Genomic DNA, 25,805 nt, shown 5'->3' with positions numbered 1-25,805 from the left:
ATCAGAGGAGCATGTAGCTCAGGCAAAGGAGTTATGAAGGGAGATTTTAATTTTCACATAGACTGAGACACAAAGGCAATACATTTCCAGAATGCATCCAGGACAGTTTTCTGAAACAATATCATAGAACTGAGAGGTTACACGTGTCAGGAAAGAGAGAACAAGCTGAGGCTTTTTTCTCCAGAAAAGAGAAGACTTAGGAGTGACGTGATAGAGGTTTATAAGATTAATGATGTGTATGATAGTTTATACCTGAAGAAGATGTTTCCACTTGAAGGGAAGACTCGAACCAAGGGCCATTATTATCAGATCGTCACTAATAAATCGAATTGAATCGAATAATGAATTCAGTAAAAACGTCTTAACCCAGAGACTGGTGAGAATGTGAAACTCGCGCCCACGAAGTGTAGTTGAGAAGAATCGCAAAGATGCATTTAAGGGGAATCTTGATAAACAGATGAGAGAGAAAGAACATAAGAACATAACAAATGTGAGCAGGAGTAGGCCATCCGGGCCCTCGAGCCTGCTCCACCATTCAATCAGATCATGCTTGATCTTCTACCTAAACTCCACCTTCCCGCCCGATCCCCAAATCCCTTGATTCCCCTCGAGCACAAAATTCTATGAATTCCAGCCTTGAATATAGTCAACGACTCAGCATCCACAGCCCTGTGGGTAGAGAATTCCATTGATTCACATCCCTCTGAATGAATAAATTCCTCCTCATCTCAGTCTTTCATGGCCGACCCCTTATCTGAAGACAATTTCCCATTGTTCTCGACTCGACAGCCAAGGGAAACAATCTCTCCGGATCTATCCTGACAAGTCCCCTCAGAATCTTATGTTCTATTTTAGATGTTTCAATGAGATGGCAGAGGAATAGATGGACATATTGATGGGGTTAGATGGAGAAGGATAGGCGTGGGGTGGTTTATAGCATAAGCACCGGCATGGACCTATTGGGCTGTATGGCCTGTTTCTGAGCTGAGCAGTCCACGAAATTCTGTAATCTCAGCCTACATTCGGCCCGCCATGCTTGTGCTAGCTTTTTGAAAGAACTGCCCAATTTAGTCCTACAACCCAGCGATTTCCTCATCACCCTGCAAATTATTCCTCTTCAATGACATGTCCAATTGCCGTTTGAAAGTGCCGATGGAATGTGGTTCCACCGCTCTTTTAGGTATTGCATTCCACATAATAACAAACCTCGATGAAAAAATATTTCTTCATTTCCCATTGAGATATATTGCCAAGTATTTTTTATCTCAGAGGGGAGCGGTGGAGAGAGAGAGAGAGAGAAAGTGGAGTGCGCGAGAAAGACAGAGTAGAAGGTGACAGAGAGGGTACAGACAAAGAGAGTAGGAGAAAGAGGAGAGTAATGTGAGGAAGAGAGATAGAGAGAAAGTAGAAGGAGACAGAGAGAGTACATACAGAGAGAGAACGAGAGACAGAGATAGAGAGAGAGAGGAGATTCGGGTGAGAAAGAGAGAATGAGAGAGAGTAGAAGAAGACAGAGAGGGTAAATGGATAGAGGGTAGAGAGGATGAGACAGAGACAAGAGGGAGATAAGGAGAGCACAAGAAGAGAAAAAGAGACAAAAGGGGAAGACAGATAAAGACCACGAGGAGAGTGATAGAGAACGACAGAGGGACAGAGAGAGGAAGAGAAACAGACAGAGAGAGTAACAGGGGAGTGACGGACCGAGAGAGGGAGAGACAGGGACAGAGCGAGTGATTGAGACTGGTCAGAGAGAGAGAGTAGAGTGAGAGAGAGAGAGAGCGAGAGATAGAGAGAAACAATCAGGATCAAAGCATCAGAGGGCGTTGGAATCACCGAGAAGGGGGGAAGTTATTGATCTTTGGGGAAGGAGCAGGCTTCATCCCAGTCTCTATTGGTAGATCTCACACGGTGTGCGGCTGACGCCCACATACAGAGCATGGGAGAAGGTAGAGGGAGCTTTACTCTGTATCTAAACAGTGATGTTCCTGCCCTGAGAGTGTTTGAATGGATAGTGTACAGGGAGCTTGACTCTCTATCTAACTCGTGCTCTACCTGCCCTGGAAATATTCAATGGGACACTGTAGAGGGATCTGTACTCTCTATCTAACCCATGCTGTATATGCATGGGAGTGTTTGATGGGACAGTGTGGAGCTAGATTTACTCTGTATCTCACCATGCTGTACCTGCCCTGGATGTATTTGCCGGGACACTCTGGAGGGATTTTCACTCCGTATCTAATCCGTGCTGTACCTGTCCTGGGAGTGTTTGATGGGACTGTGTAGAGGGGGCTTTACTCTCTATCTAACCCGTTCTCTTTCGAACTTGTGAACAGTTCAGACTGAGGTGGTTGATATTCATCATGCCTCACATTCCTAAGCATTAAACACTGTGACAATGTTTTATTTTGCTCTACCCTGTTATTATAAAACTCTTTCTGTTCACCTCCGATGGTTCTGCCTCTCGCATGGATCCGTGTTCCACCGGCAGTTGCCGCACGGGTCAGCGCTGAGTGTGGTTATTGTACCATGGGGTGTATCACTGCCAGTCCACGTCGTGTGCTCCCGTAACAAGCCCAACCCACCGACTCCATCCCTCTCCCTTGACACCGTCTGATGCTGAAACAGACCATTCACAACCATTGACGTCCAATTTGACCCTGAGCTGAGATTCCGACCACATATTCTCTCCATCACCAAGTCCGCCTACTTCCATCTCTGTTACTCGCCCGTCTCTGCTTGTGTCTCATCTCATCTGTTGCTGAAACTCTTGTCCGTGCCTTTGTTACCGCGAAACTGGATTATTCCAATGCTCTTCTGGCCAACCTCCCATCTTCCACCCTTCATTAACTTCAGCTCATCCAAAACTCAGCTGCCCGTATCCGAATTCGCACAAAGTCCTTTTCAATCATCACGTAAATTGGCTCCCTGTTCGGCAACGCCTCGATTTTAAAATTCTCATCGTTGTGTTCAAATCCTTCCACGGCCATCGATCCCCCTATCTCTGTAACCTCCCCCAAGAATTCAACCCCATCCTCCCCCACTGAGTTCTCTGCGATCCTCATTCTGGCCTCTTGCGCATCCCCGATTTCTTGCACTCCACCATTGGCGGCCGTGCCTTCAGCTGCCTGGTCACCAGCCTCTGGAATTCCCTCCGTAAACTATCGAGTTCACTCTCCTCCTTTATGAAGCTCCTTGAAATGCACCTTCTCACAATAACCCTCAATCCACACCTGCCCACCTTCTCCCCACATCACCAAAGCCTACCGACTCGCCTTCTCCACATATCCCTTAATCCCCAACTGAAAACCATCTCTCCCTATCGCTCAACGCGATCTACCCACCTTCCCACGATATCCCTCAATCCCCACCTACCCACCTTCCCACCATATCCCTCAATGCCCACCTACCCGTCTTCCCACCATATCCCTCAATCCCCACCTACCAGTCTTCCCACGATATCCCTCAATTCCCACCTACCCGTCTTCCCACGATATCCCTCAATTCCCACCTACCCGTCTTCCCACGATATCCCTCAATCCCCACCTACCCGTCTTCCCACCATATCCCTCAATCCCCACCTACCCGTCTTCCCACGATATCCCTCAATCCCCACCTACCCGTCTTCCCACGATATCCCTCAATCCCCACCTACCCGTCTTCCCACCATATCCCTCAATCCCCACCTACCCGTCTTCCCACGATATCCCTCAATCCCCACCTACCCGTCTTCCCACGATATCCCTCAATCCCCACCTACCCGTCTTCCCACCATATCCCTCAATCCCCACCTACCCGCCTTCTCCCCATATCCCTCAATCCAACCTACCCACTTTCTCCCCATATTCCTTCATCTCACCAATCCATCTTCTCTCCATATTGCTCATTCTCACCAAGCAACCTTCTCCCCTTATCCGTAATTCCCAACTACCCACCTTCTCAAGAGTTCAGAACATACTCCTCTCATTAAGGTGAGTTTGGACTCAGAATCACTCCCAGGAGTATTCCAGTTTCTGAAGGGGTATAAAGAGCTATTTTGTTCCTGATACTCAATCTTTCCCTCCAACTCTGAATCAACTCTCACACTAACCTGGTTGACTTAACTGCCCTCTGAAATATGGCCTCGGTATCAGACAGGCGCACCCAGCCCAGACGGGCCTGCAAAGTCCTTCTCACTAACGTCTGTGAACTGGTGCCAAAGTTTGGAGATCTGTCCCACGGACTCGTCAAGCAATAACCTGACATAGTCATTATGAGCCGGGGCTCAGTGGGTAGCATCTGGCCTCAGAGTCAGAAGGTCGTGCGCTCGAACCCCACACACACCAGAGTCTTGAGCATCGTAATCCTGGCCGACAATTTCCTGTGCCAGTACTGTGGGAGCGCTGCACGCTCAGAGGATCAGGACTGATGGAATGCTGCACTGTCAGAGGAGCAGCACTGAGGAAGCGCCGCACGGTCGGAGGGTCAGTATTGAGAGAGTGTTGCACTTTCGGAGGGTCAGTAAAGAGGGAGTGCTGCACTGTCGGAGGTTCAGTACTGAGGGAGTGCTGCACTGTCGGAAGGTCAGTGCTGAGGGAGTGCTGCACTGTCGGAAGGTCAGTACTGAGGGAGTGCTGCACTGTCGGAAGGTCAGTAATGAGGGAGTGCTGCACTGTCGGAAGGTCAGTACTGAGGGAGTGCTGCACTGTCGGAAGGTCAGTACTGAGGGAGGGCTGTACCCTTTGAAGTGTCGTCATTTGGATGAGATGTTCAACCGAGTGCGCTCATCTCAGTCTTTAATGGCCGACCCCTTATCTGGGGAATGACTGGTCTAGATTCACCAGTAAGTGTAATCACCATCTATCCTGTCAAGTCCCCTCAGAATACTATATGTTTCTATGAGATGAGAAAGGAATAGGATATTTTGATGGGGTTAGATGAAGAAGGGTGGTCTGTTGCTCGTGTGGAACATAAACCACGGCATGTATCTATTGTGCCGAATGGCCTGTTTCTCAGCTGTGCAAATCTAAGTATTTCTGGAATCTTAGCATACATTGGGCCCGTCATGCCTGTGCTGGCTCTTTGAAAGAACACACTGGAGATCACAACCCACTAAGGGGAACTGGGACATGAAAAGCTTTCAATTTATGAAACAAATACTTCAAACTGGAAGTATTGAGCCCACACAGAAATACGGAGATCAGAGGAGCCTGTAGCTAAGGCAAAGCAGTTATGAACGGAGATTTTAATTTTCCCATTGACTGCGTTATAATGGCAATACATTTCCCGAGTGCATCACGGACAGTTTACTGAAACAATATCATAGAACGGGGAGGATATAACTATCATGAAAGAGAGAACAAGCTGGATGTCTTTTCTCTGGAAAAGAGAAGACTGAGGAGTGACCTGATAGAAGTCTTTAAGTTTAATGACGGGTTTGATACGGTAGACGGAGAGAAGATGATTCCACCCGCGGGTGAGAGCAGAACTCGGGGTTAAAAATCGAAGCTAGTCAATGATAAATCCCATATTAACTCAGGAGAAACTCGTTTACCCAGGGAGTGGTGAGAGTGAGCAACTCGCTACCACAAGTGAGTTGAGGCGACGAGCAAAGATGCTGTTAAGATTAAGCTCGATAAGCACACGAGGGATGAGGGAATAGACGGATATGTTGATTGGGTCATGATGAAGCAGGGCGAAAGGAGGACCATGTGGAGCAGAAGACAACGGCATGGACTCTTTGGGACGAATGTCTGAACGGTGTATGTTGGGGGTAAGATAAAGAGAGACGGAGAGAGCAAAGGGAGAAAGAGAGAGTAGAGGGAGAAAGAGAGCACGATAGAGACAGAGAGAGAGACATACAGAGAAAGACAAAGAGTTTGAGGAACTGAAAATCGAGAAACAGAGGAGGGATAAGTAAATAGAGACCGGAGGAGATGTTTTGGAAATGCCTGTGAGCTGTTGGCAGCAAAAAAATAGCCACTTGTTGCTGCTTCAATGGATTTTTTCCAGGAAGAATGTTGACAATAACAGCAATTTGTATTTTAACACCAATCGGACTGAGAAACTGGAGCAGAGCATCGAAGAAAGGGAGAATGAACGAGAATGGGGGAAGGCAGTGATCTCAGGAAAAGGCCCAGACTCCATCCCGGTGTCCGTTAGTAGATATCACCCGGAGTGAGATTGAGACCCACACACAGAGCATGGGAGAGTGCAGAGGGACTTTTACTCTGTATCTCACCTGTGTTGTAACTGGCCTCGGAGTGTTTGATGGGACAGTGTAGAGGGAGCTTTACTCTGTTTCTAACCCTGTACCTGAACTGGGACTGTTTGACGGGACAGTGTAGATGCAGCATTACTCTGTTTCTAACCCCCATTTCACCTGCCCTGGGAGTGTTTGTTGTGACATTTTAGAGGGAGCTTTACTCTATATCTGACCCATTTTATTCCTGTCCTTCGGAACAGTTTAAACGAGGGTGGTTGGTATTTCCCATGCCTCATGTTGCAATGCATTAAGTCCGTGACTGTATTTCTGTTGGTGAGCCCTGTTATTACAAAAATCTTGCTGTTCACACCGGAAGGTTCTGTTTCTTCACTGGTGTTCGGTTCCTCGAGCAATTCCTTCACAGGTCAGTGTTGAGTGTGGCAATTGTATCATGGTCGGGGGGGGGGGGGCATCATTCCCAGGGCCCACCATCGTGCAGACACAGAGAGAGTTGATCGTTGTCCATTCAATGAGAGATCAAAACACAGTCCAGACACTGAGAGAGGAGATCAGTCCAGACATTGAGAGAGGAGATCACAGTCCAGACACTGAGAGAGGAGATCAGAGTCCAGACATTGAGAGAGGAGATCACAGTCCAGACACTGAGAGAGGAGATCACAGTCCAGACACTGAGAGTGGTGATCACAGTCCAGACACTGAGAGAGGAGATCAGTCCAGACACTGAGAGAGGAGATCACAGTCCAGACACTGAGAGTGGTGATCACAGTCCAGACACTGAGAGTGGAGATCAGTGTCCAGACAGTGAGAGGGGATCACCGTCCAGACACTGAGAGTGGTGATCACAGTCCAGAATCTGAGAGATGTGCTCACAATCCAAGCACTGAGAGAGGAGATCACAGTCCAGACACGGAGAGAGGCGATCTCAGTCCGGACAGTGAGAGAGGAGATCAGAGTCCCAACACTGAGAGAGGTGATCACAGTCCAATTGCTGAGAGGGTATTACAGTCCAGACACTGAGAGAGATCAAAGTCCAGACACTGAGAGAGGAGATCACATTCCAGCCATGAGAGAGGTGATGACAGTCCATAAAGTGAGCGTTTCAAGAGCAAAATTTTAAAAAGAACAGACACACAAGGGTTATAATCTCTGTATTATTACCTAAGACACGTGCAAATAGTCGTAGGGATAAGCAGATTAGGGAGGAGAACACATGGATGAAGGTGTGGTGTAGGAAGGAGAGGTTCCACTTCGTGGGACACTGGCACCTGTACTAGGACACGATGGAATTGTACCGTTGGGACCGGCTCCACGTGACCCGGGCTGGCACCAGGGTTCCAGCGTTAAGAATAAATACGGCTTTAAATTTGTAATTGGGTCTGGAGCTCAGTTGGAAAACTAATATAAATAACAATTCTGGAACAAAAAGGAAGAGCGTAGAGTGATAGTCAGAAATTATGCTTTCAGCACTACATTTAAAGGAAAAACTGAAAGATGAAAAGTAATTAAATCTGGAGAGAGAAATAAGGAATTTGTGTGAAATACAATACTGATTGATGAAAAGTAATTATATCTGGAGAGAGAAATAAGGAATATGTATGAAATACAATACTGATTGATGAAAAGTAATTAAATCTGGAGAGAGAAATAAGGAATGTGTGAGAAATACAATATTACAATATGGGCAGGGTGAGTGGCCCAAATAAGCGTTCTTTATACAAACGCATGAAGTATAAGCAACAAATTGAATGAAATGCGGGCACAAATTCAACCTACAGGGTATGAAATGGTAGCCATTAGTGAGGCATGGCTGTACAACAGTCAGGAATGGGAACTGAATATACCAGGTTATAAGGTCTATAGGAAGGATAGGAGAACTGGTAGAGGGGGAGGAGTATAGTGAGTGATTAAGGATGAAATTTATTCATTGATAAGAGATGATATCACGAGAGGTAGGCAGTCAGTGGGAACTTTATGCGTAGAATTAGGAAATAGAAAATGATTTAAGCCCAAAGTGGGAGTTGTGTATAGAACCCCTGTAGCAGCTGTGAAGCGGCAGAATGTATAAATGGGGAGATTAGACAAGCATGTAGCAAAGGCAGAGTGGTTTATATGGGGATCGATTTTAACTTTCATATAGATTGGGATAAACAGACGAGCTCATGTCAGAAAGGTAACGAATTTCTTGAGTATGTTCAGGAAAACTTTCTGCAACAATATGACCGAGGAGAAAGAAGGAGGCAGGCCACAGTAGAATTAATAATGAGCAATGGGCCAGATTTAATTAACAGCCTAACGGTGTACGAACATTGATCTGAATTGGAAAACTGTACATGTCAATCCACTATTTAAGAAAGGTGATAGAAGGAAACCAGGGAATTATAGACCAGTTCGCAAAACATCTGTTTTCGAGAAATTACTCGAGTCTCCAATTAAGGATAATGACTGAACACATTGAACATTTTCAGCTGATCGAAAGAGCCAGCATGGATTTTGTTTTGAAGAGGTGACTAAAGTAGTGGACAGGGGAATGTCTATGGAGTTTGTTTCTATGGACTTCCAAAAGGCATTCGATAAAGTCCCTCAATAGAGACTGTTAGCTAAAGTTGAAGCTGATGGAATTGAGGGAAAATGATTGACCTGGTTCGGAAATTGGCAGAGCGGCAGGAGACATTGGGCCTGAAGTCGCTGCGAGCGGCGAGGCAACGCTCACTGCAGCTACTGCGAGTTAAATTAACAAAAATACTGACTCTAGGCTCTGTGGCGATGAATTGCTTGAATTTCAACTTTACAAAAATTGTGCTCTATCAACCCAGCCTCTGAGCAGCGTGATTTGCCGCGTAGCTGGAAAGGTGTGTGAGGAGAAGACACGAACACAAATTCGGTGAGGACGAGACGTCCCGCCCACAGAATTAGGCTGCATTGCTCAAACAATCAAGCAGACTTCATTCCTTTAAAGTTTGCATTCTGTATGGTGTTGTAATTTTTTTCTAAAATCAAAAACCAAAGAAATAATTGAATTAAATTAATGAGACAGAAGGAAAACGTTTAAAAATTAATATTGTAATTTTCATTCTTCTTCAATAACCAAAAAACTAATACAATAAGGAGTGATATGAGAGTCCTCGTTATTAAAAGTTCATCTTCACTTGATTGGCAGTAATTAAAACTTACCGAGCTGTTAAAACTCATTTTGGACTTTGTATTTAATGGAATGATACCTGGATATCAAGGGTTAAATAATGATGATAGATTACACAAACTAGGGTTGCATTCTCTGGAATTTGGAAGATTAAGGGTTGATTTGTTCGAATATTTCAAGCTATTAAGGGGAACTGATAGGGAAGACAGAGAGAAACTATGTCCGCTGGTTGAGGAGTCCAGCACCAGTGGTCTCAGCCTAAAAATTAGAGCCAGAACTTTCAGGAGTGAAGTTATGAAACACTTGTACACGCAAAGGGTGGGAGATATTTGGAACTCTCTTCTGCAAACTGAAGTTGGTGTTAGCTCAATTGTTAATTATAGTTCTGAGGTTGATAGATTTTTCTTAACTCTGTTAATATTGGGGTTAAGGCGGGTAAATTAAGTTCGGTCAGAGTTCCGCCATGATGCCATTGAATGGCGCAACAGTCTCCAGGGATCAAAATGACGACTCCTGTTCCGACGTTCCTGGTCAATGTCATCACCAACCACAATCTTCAGCAGGCGGCACTGCTGACCAGCAGTGTCAGAGCAAAGAGAGAAAGAGAAAGGGGCAAGAGAAAGGGTGACATCAGCAAAAAGGTTGAGGGAGGGAGAGAGATAAATGAAGACATAGAGATATAGTTCGTGAGAGAGAACGAGAGAGACAGACATGTGACAAAGAGAGATAGAAACAGAGAGGAGAGAGCAATAAATAGAGATAAATAGGAGAGGCCGAAAGGGAGACAGACAGAGAGGGAGAGACGAGGATAGAGGGAGAGACGAGTATAGAGGGAGAAATAGCTGAGGGAAAGAGAGTGAGACTCAGAGGGAGATGGAAAGAGAGAAAGAGAGAGACGAATTGTGGGAGAGAGAGAGAGCGATGGAGAGGGACACAGAGAGATAGTGATAGAAAGGCAGAGAATCAGCAGAGAGAGAGACACATGGAGAGAGAGAGAGAGAATTATAGAGAGAGAGAGATGGTGGGGGCGAAAGAATGAAAGACACAAACAGAGGGAGAAACAGACAAACAGAGAGGGCGGAGGGAGGAAGAAAGAGAGGGAGAGACGGGGATGGATCAGAGAGTGTAGATGGAGGGAGACAGAGAGAGAGCGAGTCGAGACAGAGAGAGTAGGGTAGATGTAGAGAGACGGAGAAAGAAAGAGAGTGAGAAAGAGAGTGGAGTTTGAGTGACTGGGAAAGAGAGAAAATCAGACGGAAAGATTCAGAGTGGGAGAGTCAGAGGGAGAGAAAGGGACAGAGTTAAAGAGTTTAGGGAACGAGACAGAGAGAGAGACAGAGAGATGTGGATGGGTCAGAGAGTGTAGTGGCACAGACTGTAGTGCACAGAGTGTAGTGGCACAGAGTGTCGTGGCAGAGACAAAGAGAACGAGTAAAAGGGAAGCTTGAAATTGAAGGTGAGATATATAGAAAGGGATAGAGTTACTGACTGAGAGAGGTGGAGATTAGTGGTGGAGAGGGAGAGATATGGAGAGTAGAGCGAGAGAATGAGAGGAGAGAGTGAAGAACGAAAGAGGGAGACACAGTGCAGAGGCAGAGAGACACCGAGAGGGAGAATGAGGAGGGGGTGGTGAGTGTGACAGAGAGACAGGCAGACAGACTGTGAGAATCTGAATAATACAGACAGAGAGATAGTGGGGGTGAGGGAGAAAGAAAGAGACAGACAGATGGAGAAAAAGACAGAAAGAGAGAGAAACAATGGAGACAGAAAAACGGAAGAGAAATATTGAGAGATGGGGAAGAGAGAGAAAGAGAGAGAGAGGGAGGAGAAGGGGGAGAGATATGGAGTAAAGGGTGAGAGCGAGTAGAGAGCGAGGAGAGTGCGACAGACAAAGAGAGAGAGAGGCCGAGAGAAGGAGAGAGAGGGAGAGAGGAAGGGGTGAGATAGAGAGCAGAGGGAGAGAGAGCGAGGAGGGTGACAGAGAGAGAGAGAGTGAGGGGTATAGGGAGAGGGACAGGGAAAGAGAGAGAGACTCCCACCAACAATTATCTACCCTTTTCATTCAACACAACCACCCAAACCTTCTCACAATATCCCTCAACAAAACTTACCACCTTCTCACCATATCCATCAACCCCACCTACCGAAATACTCCCCATATCACTCAACCCCACCGACACACATTCACACAATATCCATCAATCTCCACTTAAACACATTCTCCACATTTCACTCAAACTCCACCTAATCACCTTCTCCACATATACCTGACACACGGCTACCCATCTTCTCCCCATATCTCTCACTCCCTCCTACCATCCATTTCCCAAGATCACTCTAACCCACCGAACCACCTTCTCACAATATCTCTCAATCATAACCTACCCCCTTCATTAATATTTCCCAAAATCACACTTAACCAACTCCTCACCATATCCGTCCACCCCACCTATCCATCTTCTCCCCATTTCACTCAACTACACCTACCCACCTTCAGTCAAAATCCCTCAATTCCCAACTACCAATCATCCCCCATATCCCTCAATCCCCACCTTCCTTTCTTACCCCCAAATACCTCAATCCCCACCTCCCCACATTATCACCTTATTCCTCAATCCCACCTAAACAACTTCCCACCATATCTCTCAATACCACCTAAACACCTCCCCATGTTCATCAAACCAGAGCTACACAACTTATCCCCATAACACTCAACCCCACCTACCCACATTCTCACAACATCCCTCAATCACCACCTACACTTCTTCGCACCATATACCTCAATCCCCACCTAACCGCCTTCTCTTCATATTCCTCACTCATACTTACCCAACTTCTCCCTATATCCCTCAATTCCACCTACGCAACTTCTCAGCATAGCCCTCAAAGCCCACCTAACTACCTTCTCTCCGTATCCCACAAACTCACCGACGCACCATCTCCACAGATCACTCAAACACACCCAACCACCTTCTCACTATATCCATTATTACCACTTACCCACCCCCTCACCATATCCGTCAACCCCACCTACCCACATTATCGTCATATCCCTCAATCCTACCTATACACCTTCTCCCCTTGTCACTCAACCCCAACTACACACATCAAAAAAAAAATCCTCAATCCACAACGACCTCCCATATCCCTCAATCACCTGAAGACATCTTTCCGCCATATCCCTGAATCCCAACTTAATCATGGCTGACTTTCACCTACATATATACTGGCCAAACCAAATTAGCAATAATACTGCGGGGCATTAATTATTGGAGTGTGTACGAGATGGTTTTTCAAACCAATATGTTGAGCAGCCAATTCGGGATCAGGCTATTCTAGATTGGGTATGGTGCATTGAGAAGCAGTTAATTGATAACATTGTTGTGCGGGGTCCTTTGAAGGAGAGTAACTGTAACATGATAGAATTCTTCATTAAGATAGAAAGTGAAGGAGTGCAATCCGAAACTAGGGTACTAAATCGAAGGTATGAGGAGTGAGTTGGCTCTGATAGATTTGGGACCTTCATTAAAAGGCATGACGGTGGATAGGCAATGGCTGACATTTTAGGAACGAATGCATGAATCGCAACAGTTATACATTCCATTCTGGCACAAAAACACAGAAGGACAAGAGCCGCAACCATGGCTAACAAAAGAAGTTAAGGCTAGGATGCGATGCAAAGTGGAGTCATATCAATTTGCCAGAAAATGCAGCAAGCATGAGGATTGGGAGCAGTTTTGAACGGAGCAAAAAAGGGCCAAGAGATTGATTAAGAGGGAAAAATAGAGAATGAGAGTGAACTTGCAAGGAACATAAAAGCGGACTGTAAAAACTTCGACAAACGGGAATATGGTATTGAGATAGACGATCAGCCATGATCATATTGAAAGGCAGAGCAGGCTCGAAGGGCCGAATGGCCTACTCCTGCTCCTCTTTTCTATGATTCGATGACTCGGTTGCCAAGATTTCCACCTTCAGCAGGTGGTGTCAGATCGACCGTCCATTACACACCGTCCTCCATTTTCACTTCCATTTACTTCGATACTATTAAAAGTAATTGACAGAATATTATGGGCTGATTGCCTGCAATTTCCGAAAGTGCTCTCCCGGGGATTGACGCTTCACCGCAAGTTCCACTGCCCGGATTGTGAGTCCGCTGAAGGCAGAATTCACCCCCGGTGATTAATGGGGGAGAACAAAACCCCGCACGGCCTCGGTTTCGCGCTCTCCACAGTTTGTTTGATCAATTTCCCTGTTCGGGTTTTTATGCATTCAATCATTTTAACATTTTTGTTCTTGAAATGTCTCTCATTTACTCCGCAGATATTTTTTGTCATCTCTCAATTCCTTGATATCCTGAAATAGATTCCAGGTCAGTGAAAGAATGACATTCCCACGAACTCCTGTTTGTCGCCTCTGTTCTGTCCTTTTCCCAGTTCCACGAAAACTGTTTCACTTTGTTTTCAGTCCACACTAGAGTTATACCTGAACCGTCACCCTGTCCTTTGTCCAGATACTGACCGATCCGTTGGGTATTTTCACCTCTTTCTTTCATTGTTTCAGATTCACAATAATTGCAGTTTGAACCATTTTTTTCCAGTTTGGTCTGTTTCTCTTCTGTTACCTTCTATGATTCTAAGATCTGATCGTCTGTTGGTTTTGTGATGTTTAAATCATCCAAATTCATCCCATGTCCCTCCCACTTACCTGATGTTCTTGTCCACTGAAATGCCTCTCGGATGTTGACAACGAACTGACTCCTTCCACCCCTTCTTCAACTTCCTGTTCCAGTCTGTCCCGGTAGAATTTCGTCAACTGGATCAGTTGGTAACCTTCAGACTTTGTCAAGAACTCAGTGATCGCAGTGTTCGGTCTGTGAACAACATTGGAGAAAATTATAACATTATCGACCTTCCATCCGGGCGGCGTCATTTCCTCTGATACCAAACGGCTGACGCCTCCTGTGAGCCATGTTATCAAATACCTTCTGAAAACCCATATATGCCGCATGTGTTACAATCCATTGACCGATATATTTTCGTCTCAACACGGCTGTATCAAATTTGTCAAGTACAATGTCAAATGCTACAGTTAGCCGTTGCAGCCTTCACTGAATCTTAAATGCTGAATAATTCGACGTGAAATTTCAGATTCGAGGGGTTTGTCCACAAATGACGTGGACTAATTAGTCTCGAGTTATCTTTTTTTTTATTCCTTCTTGGGACGTGGACGTCGCTGGCGAGCCGGCATTTATTGCCCATCCCTAATTGCCCTTGAGAAGGTGGTGGTGAGACGCCTTCTTTAACCGCTGCAGTCCGTGTGGTGAAGGTTCTCCCACAGTGCTGTTAGGAAGGGAGTTCCCGGATTTTGACCCAGCGACGATGAAGGAAAGGCGATATATTTCCAAGTCGGGATGGTGTATGACTTGGAGGGGAAAGTGCAGGTGGTGTTGTTCCCATGTACCTGCGGCTCTTGACCTTCTAGGTGGTAGAGGTCGCGGGTTTGGGAGGTGCTGTCGAAGAAGCCTTGGCGAGTTGCTGCAGTGCATCCTGTGAATGGAGCCACTGCAGCCACTGTGCGCCGGTTGTGAAGGGAGTGAATGTTTCGGGTGGTGGATGGGGTGCCAATCAAGCGGGCTGCTTTGTGCTGGATGGTGTCGAGCTTCTTGAGTGTTGTTGGAGCTGCACTCATCCAGGGAAGTGTGGAGTGTTCCATCACACTCCTGACTTGTGCCTTGTAGATGGTGGAAAGGCTTTGGGGAGTCAGGAGGTGAGTCACTCGCCGCAGAACACCCAGCCTCTGACCTGCTCTTGCAGCCACAGTATTTATATGGCTGGTCCAGTTCAGTTTCTGGTCAATAGTGACCCCCAGGATGTTGATGGTGGGGGATTCGGCGATGGTAATGCCGTTGAATGTCAACGGGAGGTGGTTAGACGGTCTCTTGTTGGAGATGGTCATTGCCTGGCACTTGTCTGGCGCGAATGTTACTTGCCACTTGTCAGCCCAAGCCTGGATGTTGTCCAGGTCTTGCTGCATGCGGGCTCGGACTGCTTCATTATTTGAAGGGTTGCGAATGGAACTGAACACTGTGCAATCATCAGCGAACGTCCACATTTCTGACCTTATGATGGAGGGAAGTTTATTGATGAAGCCGCTGAAGATGCTTGGCCCAGGACACTGCTCCGAGGAACTCCTGCAGCAATGTCCTGGGGCTGAGATGATCGGCCACCAATAACCACTGCTATCTGATTGACACAGTCTCCTTATTTTAACACAGACATGACTTGGTCTCTTTCAGTACACCTGGATATTTTCATCAACAATTGTGTTATCAAAAATTGTGAGTTTTGAAAAATTGTGGTCATAGTCCCTCCTATCTGCTCTCTGAATTCCTTTAAAAGCCTCGGTTGCGTTATCTCTGAGCTCAGTGGCATATCCAGCTCGGCAATTAAATTCACAACCAAATCCTTCCCTAAAATTGTCTCGAAATATGGCTCGCTGAAGATGCTGTATCGACGCCTTTGTATTGAATAATTTTACTGTAGACAGTTTGATACTGTGATACTTTGATGCTTTGAAACCAACATTTGCACATCTGCCATCATTTTTAGAAACTGACTGAAATATTTTGTATCTCCCCAAAAGTTCATCCACTCCAACCCTGTCTTTGCGACACGAGAACACATCTCTCATGATTCTGACTTTCCAAACGTGCTTGGAATGATTTGTAGATTCACAGACATAACACACAATCTGAACTCCAATTCATTGGACTGTTGACCAGTTCTCGTTTTTTTCTCTTTTTTTAATATCAAGTTACTTCTTCTGTCACTACTTCAAAAACCTCCTTCCTTTTTTCCTGCGAATAACTTTTCACTATTTCATCAATCTTCTGTTCCTGCTCCAACAGTTTTATTATTTCCACTCTCTAGTCTCAGATCCGGATATTTCACACGCTCCAGTCTTTTCAGGTGAAACACTCCCACTGCTCCCTATACCCATTCTGTCAATCCGTTTTGGCTGGTTGGTTCAGATCGTAACCGTCCCTACCCTTCGTCCTGAACTCACCCGAGTGTCCCAAGAGCATGAACCCTTCCCTCCTGCTCCAGCCCTGCAGCCGCACATTGACCTGCCTCATATTGTCCTCAGTAAGCGGCCCAGTGCAAAACAATTCGGAGATCACCAACTTGAGGCCTTGTTTTTCAGTCTCGTGCTCAAATTCTAATATTCTCTGTATAACCGTGTTATTGGCTCCGACCATGAATATTTACCGCTCTCCTTTCCTTCCCAGAGATGGTCACACCTGTTGCAGGAAGTACTTCCTTGTGGCACCAGGGAGGCAACTTACAATTTGGACCTGCTCAGGGCTGCAGAAGAGTCTGTCTATTCCCCTGACCATAGATTCTCCCACCACTCTCGCTCTCCTATTCCTGTGCCTTACCTGCCTCTCACCCCTCCCCCAATGATCCCTGGTTTCACATTGTTACTCAGGAAGACCAATCTGAGTCACTGTTTCTATCCACCTTACAGTCCATAACATCAGGTGTCTATTGCCAGTTCCACGACTGAGATCCCTCCACCTGTGACTGCACTGCCCCACGAGATGGTCACTCACTTTCTTCTATCTACACACCATATGCTCGGTTTCTTCTTCCTGTGTGAGCAACAGGATCTTGTTCGTGATCTTGACCCTTTATCAGGACACATTTGAAATATTAAAGATTGTTCTGAACCTACCGGTGTCTATTCCCTTTCTTGTTGATGATGTTGGATCTTCTCCCCTGTTTGGACCTTCAGCCATGGTGGTAAGAGGCGTTCCAAGATTCTGACGCTCTGTAATAAATATATTAATAGGAAGGTTAGACTGAAATATTATGATGAGAATGATAAAACAGCGTCTTGTTGAATGTGATATCAAGTCCCTTCTCCCCCATCAGGACAACAGCTGTTAGATCTGGGATCCAGCATTTACCGACTTTTACGATCAACTCTCCACATGAGGTGCGGCACAGACAGCTGCCCAGTGAAACCCAATGGGTCCCTCTGATCTTCACAACCCAGTGAGAGTCGGCCGAGATTCTGCACTCGGAGCACCAATTGGTAAGATTTAGTCACAGTGCAGGCCAGCACCAGACTTATTCCTGAGGTAGTGAATATTCTGGAGGGCAATATGGAACGAGGTGATGAATTAAATGTTCCTTCACTCGTTGTTACCCAGTCTGGCGCTGTTGTATTATTTTATTCACAGATTTGTTTTTAATATTTTTGATTTGTTAAGTTTTGATATTAAATTCTGATGTTTATGAGACTGATATCTTTCTACATACACAATATTTAGCTTGGTGTGATTTCTCTGCTCTCTTTGGTAGTGACATTGTTCGTGTGTTCATGGAGATGTGTTTTGGTTGGTGCTTCTATTTGAATATATTTACCTTATCCCTCATAGTATCAGCTCCTGATTAATGACCACTGTTCAATAATATGAACACTCATGTTTAATATTATGAATTGCATAACTTTAAACAGATGCTGCACATTTATTTTTGGATTATTTTTAGGTGTCTCACAATCTCAAAAAAACATCACAACTATATAAGTTGAAGATTTGACGGCTGTTTTACAATCATAATTCCCCATTGTGTGTCTGTCTCGCTCTGTGTGTGCACGCACAGGCAAGAGCAAATAATCAAACTATCAGTCACCGTCCTTTCCTTTCCACACTGTGGAAATGTAAAAGAGATTAGTCTCGGTCCGTAATTTCTTCAATCAATAGTTGAAGTCATTTGCTGACAATTGTGTAATAAACGGACATGAGCAATAAAAAATATATTTACACCTACACTAATTGCATTCGTGCAATCAAACACAAGATTAACTTGTGTCGTTACTTTTTATATGAAGATTAGTGATAGGTCCTCCTGCCTATTTTTAATTTCAGTTGTTACGTTTTATATAAAGATTAGTGATTGATACTCGTACTTGGCGGTAAATTCAGCAGTTATTTTTTATGAAAATATTAGTGATGAGACCTCCTGCCTGTTTTTAATCTCAATAGTTACTTTTTTATGTGATGGACCCTTCTACCTGCTGGTAATTTCAGTGGTTACTTTTTAAATAAAGATAAGTGATGGATCCTCCTCCCTGTTGGTCATTTCAGTAGTTTATTATTTTACTAATATTAGAGATGGACCCGCCTATCAGTGGGTGATTCCAGGAGTTACTTTGTTTAAACAGATTACTGATGGACCTTCCTACCTGTTATAATTTCAATCGTTGCTTTTTATTTAAAGATTAGTGATGGACACTCCTGCCTTTTGGTAATTTCTGTAGTTTCTTTTTTAATAATGATTCGTGATGGACCCGACTACCTGTTGCAGATTTCAGTAGTTACTTCGGTTATCTAAAGCTTCGTGATGGTAATTTCAGTAGTTACTTTTTTTATCTAAAGATTATTGATGGACCCTGCTGCCTGTTGATAATTTCAGTATTTACTTTTAATATATAGATTAATGATAGACCCACATACCTGTTGGTAATTTCATTTGTTACTTTTTATATAAAGATTAGTGACGGACACTTCTACTTGTTGCTGATTTCAGTTGTTAATTTTTATATAAAGATTATTGATGTACACTGCTACCTGGTGGTAGTTTCGGTAGTTATTTTTGAGGTAAAGATGAGTGATGGGACGTCCTGCTTGTTGGTAATTTCAGTGGTTTATTTTTTATAACGATTACTGATGGACCCTCCGACCTGGTGGTAATTTCAGTTCTTATTTTTGATATAAAGATCAGTGATGGGCCCTCCTACCTGTTGTAATTTCAGCAGTTACTTTCTATATAAAGATTAGTGGTGTACACTGCTACCTGGTGGTAGTTTCAGTCGTTTTTTTAGGTAATGATTCGTGATGGGTCCGCCTGCTTGTTGTTAATTTCAGTGGTTACTTTTTTATGCAAAGGTTAGTGATGGACCCTCCTACCTGTTGGTAATTTCAGCATTTACTTTTTTATAAATATTAGCGATGTGACATCCTGCCTGTTGGTAATCACAGTCGTTCATTTTTTTAATCTGAACATTAGTGATGCACACCAAAGCCTGTTTTCAATTTCAGTATTTACTTTTTATATAACGATTTGTGATGGACAATACTCCCTGGTGGTAAATTCAGTGCTTACTTTTTATCTAAAGATTAGTGATGGACCTTCCTGCCTGTTGGTGTTTTCAGTCGTTACTTTTTATATAAAGATTACTGATGGACACTCCTCCCTGTTGGTAATTTCAGTAGTTACTTTTTATATAAAGATTACTGATGGACACTCCTCCCTGTTGGTAATTTCAGTAGTTACTTTTTATATAAAGATTACTGATGGACACTCCTCCCTGTTGGTAATTTCAGCATTACTATTGTTATCTAAAGATTCGTGATGGACCCTCCTGCGTGTTGGTAATTTGAGAAGTTATTTTTGTATTCGAAAGATTAGTGATGAACTCTCCTGCCTGTTGGTAATTTCAATCGTTACTTTTCATACAAAGATTAGTGAGGGACACTCCTACCTGTTGCTAATTTAAGTTGTTACTTTATATAAATATTAGTGATGGACCCGACTACCTGGTGGTAATATGTGTAGTTACTCTTTTTATGTAAAGATTACTGATGGACCCGAACACCTGGTGGTCATCTCAGTAGTTATTTTTTTTATCTATAGATTATTGACGGACCCTTCTGCCTGTTGTATTTTCAGTCGTTACTTTTTCTGTAAAGGTTAGTGATGGACCCTCCCACCTGGTGGTAATTTCTGTCGTTATTTTTTTAATCTAAAGATTAGTGATGGCCCCTCCTGCCAGTTGGCAATTTAAGTAGTTACTTTATATATAAAGATTAGTGATGGACACTCCGCCCTGTTGGTAATGTCAGTACTTACTTTTGTTATCTAGTGATGGACCGTCCAGCTTGTTGGTAATTCGAGTAGTGACTATTTATATAAAGATTACTGATGGACACTCCTCCCTGTTGGTAATTTCAAGGGTTACTTTTTATATAAAGATTAGTGATGGGCCCTCATGCATCTTGGTAATTTCAGTCGTTACATTTTATATATAAAGATTACTAATGGGACCTTCATCCCTGGTGGTAATTTCAGTAGTTTCTTTTTACATAAAGATTAGTGATGGGCCCTCCTACCTGTTGGTAATTTGAGTTGTTACTTTTTATATAAACATTAGTGATGAACCCCTCTACCCGTTGTTAATTTCAGTGGTTACTATTTATACAAAAATAATTGATGGACACTCCTCCCTGTTGTTAATTTGACTTGTTACTTTTTATATAAAGATGAGCGATGGATCCTCCAGCCTGTTTGTAATTTCAGTAGTTACTTTTTATATAAAGATTAGTGATAGACACTCCTACCTGGTGGTAATTTCAGTGGTTACTTTTTATATAAAGATAAGTGATGGATCCTCCTCCCTGTTGGACATTTCAGTAGTTTATTCTTTTACAAATATTAGAGATGGACCCGCCTACAAGTGGGTAATTCCAGGAGTTACTTTCTTTAAACAGATCACCGATGGAACTTACAACCTGTTATAATTTCAGATGGACCTTCCTACCTGTTATAATTTCAGTCGTTGCTTTTTATTTAAAGATTAGTGATGGACCCTCCTGCCTTTTGGTAATTTCTATAGTTTCTTTTTTAATAATGATTCGTGATGGACCAGACCAACTGTTGCAGATTTCAGTAGTTACTTCGGTTATCTAACGATTCATGATGGACCCTCCTGCCTTTTGGTAATTTCAGTAGTTACTTTTTATATAAAGATTAGTGATGGACCCTCCTACCTGCTGGTAAATTCAGTTGTTACTTCTTTTATAAAGATTAGTGATGGGAACTCCTGCTTTTTTGTAATTTCAGTAGTTAGTTTTTAAAAAGGTTTGTGATGTGACCACCTGCCTGTTGGTAATTTCAGTAGTTACTATTTTATGCAAAGATTCGTGTTGCACCCTCCTCCGTGGTGTAATTTCAGTTGTTACTTTCATTATAAAGATTAGTGATTTTGCCTCCTGCCTGGTGGTAATTTCAGTAGTTACTTTTTATATAAAAGTATTAGTGATGGACAATCCTACCTGGTGGAAATTTCAGTCCTTACTCTTTTATCTAAAGATAAGTGATGGACCCTCCAGCCTCTTGGCAATTTCAGTAGTTACTTTTTAAATAAAGATTAGTGATGGACACTCATCCCTGTTGGTAATTTCAGTAGTTTCTTTTTGATGAAGATTAATGATGGACCCTACTGCCTGTTTGTAATTTCATTAGTTAATTTTATATAAAGATTAGTGAGGAAACTCGTCCCTGTTGGTAATTTCAGTGTTTTTTTTAAAGATTAGTGATGGACACTGGTACCTGTTGTTAATTTCTGTCGTTACTTTTTATATAAAGAATAATGATGGACCTTCCTACCTGTTAGAATTTCAGTAGTTGCTTTTTATATATAGATTAGTGATGGACCCTCTTGCATTTTAGTAATTTCTGTAGTTTCTTTTATCATAATGATTCGTGATGGACCCTCCTACCTGATGGAAAATTGAATTGTTACTGCCTTTTTGTAATTTCAGTGGTTAGCTTTGTTCTTAAAAAAGGTTAGTGATGGGACCTCCTGCCTGTTGGTAATTTCAGTAGTTATTTTGTATGTAAAGATTAGTGATGGAAACTCCTTCCTGTTGGTAATTTCAGTGGTTACTTTTTATACAAAGATTAGTGATCGGCACTCCTACCTGTTGGTAATTTCAGTAGTTACTGTTGTTATCTGAAGATTAGTGATGGACCCTTCTGCCTGTTGGTGATGTCACTAGTTACTTTTGTTATCTAAAGATTCGTGATGGACCCTCCTACCTGTTGGAAAATTGACTTGTTACTTTTAATATAAAGATTTGTGCTGGACCCTCCTTCCTGTTGATAATTACAGTAGTTGTTTTTTATATAAAGATTCGTGATGTACTCTCCTACCTGCTGGTAATTTCAATAGTTAATTTTGTATGTAAAGTTTAGTGATGGTCCCTCCTACCCGTTGGTAATTTGAGTAGTTACTTTTTTATAAAGATTAGTGATGGGATCTCATGCCTATTCGTAATTTATGTTGTTACTTTTAGTATAAATATTAGTTATTCATCCTCCTGCCTTTTTGTAATTTCAGTAGTCAGTTTTTAAAAATTGGTTGGTGATGGAATCTCCAATCTCTTGGTAATTTCAGTAATTACTTTTTATATAAAGATGAGTGATGGACCCTCCGACATGTTGTTAATTTCAGTAGTATCTTTTTCTGTAAAGTTTAATGATGGACACTCCTACCTGGTGGTAATTTCAGTCGTTATTTTTTATGTAAATTTAGTGATGGACCCTCCTACCTGTTGGTAATTTGAGCAGTTATTTTTTTTTATAAGGATTAGTGATGGGACCTCCTGCCTATCAGTAATTTATGTTGTTACTTTTAGTATAAATATTACCGATTGATCCTCCTGCCTTTTTGTAAATTCAGTAGTTATTTTTTTTAAAAAGGTTGGTGATGGAACCTCCAATCTGTTGGTAATTTCAGTTATTACTTTTTACATAAAGATGAGTGATGGACCCTCCTAGCTGTCGTTAATTTCTTTCGATAATTTTTATAAAAAGGTTACCTGTTGGTAATTTGACTTGTTACTTTTTATAAAAAAGATTAGTGATGGACCCTCCTACCTGGTGGTAATTTGTGTCGTTAATCTTTTCTAATATTAGTGATGGACCCTCCTGCCCGTTGGTAATTTCAGTAGTGACTTCTTCTTTAACGATTAGTGATTGACCCTCCTCCCTGTCGATAAATTCAGGAGTTACTTTTTACATAAAGATTAGTGATGGACCCTCCTACCTGGTGGTAATTTCAGTAGTTACTTTTTTATATAAAATTTAGTAATGGACGCTCCTACCTGTTAGTAATTTCAGTCGTTTCTTTTTTATAAAGATTCGTGATTGACCCACCTCCTTTTTCGTAATTTGAGTTGTAACTTTTTATATAAAGATTACTGAACCCTCATACCTGTTTGGTAATTTCAGTAGTTTATTTTTTGTATAAAAAGTAACAACTCAAATTATCAACAGTTAGGAGGGCCCATCACTATTAAATTAGTGATGGGCCCTCCGAACTGTTCGTAATTTGAGTTGTTACTTTTTATATAAAGATTAGTAATGGCCCCTTCTCTCTGTTGGTAATTTTTGTAGTTAATTTTCATGAAAAGATTAGTGATGTACACTCCTACCTGGTGGTATTTTCAGTAGTTATTTGTTTAGGTAAAGATTAGTGATCGGATTCCTACCTGTTGGTAATTTCAGTACTAACGTTTGTATGTGGAGATGAGTGATGGACCCTCCAACCTGGTTGTAAATTCAATAGTTACTTTCATATAAAGATTAGTGCTGGGACCCTCATACCTGCTGGTAAATTGACTTGTTACTTTTTTATATAAAGATTCGTGATGGACCCGCCTACCTGGTGGTAATTTCAGGATTTACTTTTTGTATAAAAAATAGTGATGGACCCTCCGACCTGGTGGTAATTTCACTAGTTATTTTTACATGAAGATTAGTGATGGACCCTCCTACCTGTTGGTAATTTCAGTTGTTACTTTTTTTTAAACAGATTTGTGATGGGACCTCCAACCTGGTGGTAATTTCAGTAGTTACTTTTAATATAAAGATAAGTGATGGACACTCCTCCCTGTTGGTAATTTCAGTAGTCACTTTTCATGTAAAGGTTAGTGATTAACCCTCCTACCTGTTGATTATTTCAGTAGTTACCTTTTATATAAATATTCGTGATGGACCCTCCTACCTGTTGCTAATTTGAGTTGTTATTTTTTGAAAAAAGATCTGTGATGCGCCCTCCTAACTGTAGGTAATTTGAGTTGTTATTTTTTATATAACGTGTATTGATGGACTCTCCTCCCTGTTGATAATTTCAGTATTTACTTTTTCTATAAAGGTTAGTGATTGACCCTCCTACAGGTTGGTAATTTCAGTCGTTAATTTTTGTATAAAGATTAGTGCTGGGGCCCTGCAAGTTTATTGACGTTTTTCCACCTCTCGCACAGAACCATTTATTCATACTGATGTCCTCAATATGTTGTAATCAGGAACATTTCTCTGTGTTCTGTGAAAACCCAGGCCCTGTTTTAAAGATACCTGATCACATTTCTCATGATTCTGACTTTCCAAACGTGTTTGGAATGATTTCGAGATTGACAGACGTAACACACAATCTGAATGTCAATTCAATGGAATGTTGACCCGTTCTCGTTTTACTTTTTAAGATCAAGTTACTCTTCAAAACCTCCTTCCATTTTCCTGCTAATAACTTTTCACTGTTTCATAAATCTTCTGTTCCTGCTCCAACAGTTTTATTAATTCCACTCAGTGCTGTGGCCCTCCTACCTGTTGATATTAAAAGTAACTACTCAAATTACCAAGATTAACGGTCAGGAACGACCGATCTGTGTGAAAGATGGTTTCGCCTGAACCGTTTTCCCTTTAAAACATTCTGGAAGTTTGATTCTCTCCAAAGGGAGCGGCCTCTCTTTATTTAGTTGAGCCAGTTCAACACCGTCACGAACATATTTCAGCAAAAACAGAAGTCCCTGCTCCATTCTCCCACCTAATTCGCATTAAACTAATCAATTATAATTGATCAGGAACAAGTTTTGGCTCCGATTTTGCTCCTGTCCTGTGATTGGATGGCGTTCAGTCCAGCCTCGTGTAACCATAGGCTGATTTTCCAGGTGCCCGGCAGAGAGCGATAATCGGACATTGCGAATCTGTTAACCCTTTACCGAGCTGAACTTTGTGTTCGATCAGTCTTTGATCAGTGTACCGGGAACCAAACGGTTCAGTAATTAAAAAGAGCCAGTTTCATAGTATTAAAAATGCAAATAGAGTGAGAAAGGCCAGTTTCCCACCCCTGTTTACTGAATATCAAATTCTAACATGAGGAGGAGGCACATCTGGACTAAGATGGTGCAAATCTCCAGAGTTCGTGTTCCTGCTTTCTCTCCCGTAATCGCTTTAAAATGTGCCTGTGGGGAGATTGGTGGGGTCCATGAAGGGATAAGCACTGAAATTCCCAGTGTAAAATACCCGGCCTTCAGTCAGTGCCTGAGCGAACAATTAGTGAATTGTTCCATCCGCGAGGAATGGAGAGCTCCCTCCGCCGGAGAACATATCTGACAGCGGGAAATCGGCTTTAGAAAAGAGGAAGGGGCAGAAAAAGTTAATTTAAATCAAATTGACACGACTTGAACCTTACCTTGATCCCGCAAGTATTTTCCGCCTCGCAATGTCCGTGTAGATTTGACAAATTATATCCTTGTTATTTCAATGTAATCAATCGACTGCAAGTTCTTTGCTTTATTTTAGCAGTTCACAACTTCAGAATTTGATCTGA

At 42.7% G+C, this 25,805-nt stretch overlaps 1 long non-coding RNA gene across 2 annotated transcripts; it reads right to left on the bottom strand.

The window, feature by feature from the left end:
• Nucleotides 1–299: 299 nt before the first annotated feature.
• Nucleotides 300–25,798, bottom strand: LOC137312872 (uncharacterized). Of its 2 annotated transcripts, XR_010960900.1 has the most exons (4): nt 25,668–25,798; nt 17,079–17,174; nt 14,049–14,214; nt 300–445 (listed from the first exon to the last, which is right to left on the bottom strand). It is a non-coding gene; the product is annotated as an uncharacterized lncRNA (long non-coding RNA). The 2 variants fall into 2 exon arrangements; XR_010960901.1 differs by lacking the exon at nt 14,049–14,214.
• Between the last annotated feature and the right edge of the window lie 7 nt (nt 25,799–25,805).

This window comes from Heptranchias perlo, unplaced genomic scaffold (assembly GCF_035084215.1).
Source record: "Heptranchias perlo isolate sHepPer1 unplaced genomic scaffold, sHepPer1.hap1 HAP1_SCAFFOLD_44, whole genome shotgun sequence".
Taxonomy (NCBI): Eukaryota; Metazoa; Chordata; class Chondrichthyes; order Hexanchiformes; family Hexanchidae; genus Heptranchias; species Heptranchias perlo.
The sequence above is the reverse complement of the archived record's forward strand: the minus strand, read 5'-3'. Positions and strand labels throughout refer to the sequence as shown.